The sequence below is a fragment of the Gossypium hirsutum genome, chromosome A02, assembly GCF_007990345.1.
Source record: "Gossypium hirsutum isolate 1008001.06 chromosome A02, Gossypium_hirsutum_v2.1, whole genome shotgun sequence".
Lineage (NCBI taxonomy): Eukaryota > Viridiplantae > Streptophyta > Magnoliopsida > Malvales > Malvaceae > Gossypium > Gossypium hirsutum.
In genome coordinates, this window is record NC_053425.1 from 61,049,053 (window position 1) to 61,050,600 (window position 1,548).

The window sequence follows — 1,548 nt, forward strand, 5'->3', positions numbered from 1 at the left end:
ATTTTTTCAAAAGTTTGAGGAATTTACTGAATTGTTCGTCTGAGTGGTCTTTCCTTGTCGCGTTAGGGTATGGGACACGAGGTCTATATTCTTCATTCACCGTTTTGTTATGACTTAGCTCACTTTTACCTTTGCTCACCACAGTTTCTTGCATCAATTCTGGTTCAACCGCAATGAATCCTTCCTTATCTTGAGTACTAATTGTGTTGAGGTGTTCCCTTGGGTTAGGTTTAGTATTACTTGGTAAGCTACCTTGTGGTTGTTCGGAGATTAGTTTCAATAGCTGGCCTATCTGAGTTTCGAGCCCTTGGATCAATGCTTGTTGATTCTTAAGTGCTATCTCGGTATTTTAGAAACGGGTTTTTGATACTGAGATGAATTTAGAGAGCATCTCTTCAAGGTTCGGTTTCTTCTTTTGTTGATACAGTGGCTATTGAAAACCCTGAGGATTTTGTGGCTTTTGATTCCCTTGACCACCCCAAGAGAAATTTGGGTGGTTCCTCCAACCTGCATACGTATTACTGTATGGGTTATTTTGAGATCTAAAATTATTGTTACCCATATAGTTGACTTGTTCCTCTTCGATTGTAGGATTGAAGGAATGATATTCTGTATGCACACCTCCTCCACTTGAGTTACACCTCATTACTGGATGTACCTGCGTAGAAACAAGTAAACCATCAATCTTTTTATTGAGAAGTTCTACCTGATTTGACAGCATAGTAACTGAGTCGACATTATAAACGCCGGTCGTTTTTGTTGGCTTAGTCATCATGACTTGCCACTGATAATTATTCAGTGACATTTCTTCAATGAATTCATAAGCCTCTTCAGGTGTTTTGTTGTTGATGGTTCCTCCAGCAGCTGCGTCAACCATTTGCCGAGTCGAGGGATTCAGACCATTGTGGAATGTTTGTACTTGAAGCCAAAGCAGTAACCCATGGTGAGGGCATCTTCGCAATAGATCCTTGTATCTCTCCCATGCATCGCAAAGTGTTTCTAAGTCCATCTACACAAAAGAAGAAATATCATTACATAACTTAGCCGTTTTAGTTGGCGAAAAATATTTTAGTAGAAATTTTTTTGTCATTTATTCCCAAGTAGTAATTGACCCTCGTGGTAACGAGTTCAACCACTGTTTAGCTTTGTTCCTCAATGAAAAAGGAAATAATTGAAGACGAATGGCATCATCAGAAACACCATTGATTTTAAATGTATCACAAATTCCAAAAAGTTTGCTAAGTGAGCGTTGGGATCTTCATCCTGCAAACCATCAAACTGAACAAATTGTTGTATCATTTGAATTTTGTTAGGTTTCAGTTCAAAAGTATTTGTAGCTATAGCCGATCTAACTATGCTAGATTCAGTTCCTGTTAGAGAAGGTTTAGCATAATCATATGTAGTACGTGGAGCAGGATTTTAATTAGTCGCAATTGCAGGAGGTAGCTGATTGCCTTGGTTTTCAGCCATCTCTTCAGTTGGGGGTAGAGTATCATCTTCTTGCTCGTTCTCTATGTATCTTAAGCTTCGCCTTATTTCTCTTTGGTT

The 1,548-nt window shown here is 38.8% G+C and overlaps 1 non-coding gene across 1 annotated transcript; it reads left to right on the top strand.

The window, feature by feature from the left end:
- The first annotated feature begins 935 nt into the window (after window positions 1-935).
- Window positions 936-1,042, top strand: LOC121217578 (small nucleolar RNA R71). Its single transcript, XR_005913682.1, has one exon. It is a non-coding gene; the product is annotated as a small nucleolar RNA R71 (small nucleolar RNA).
- Window positions 1,043-1,548: the final 506 nt, after the last annotated feature.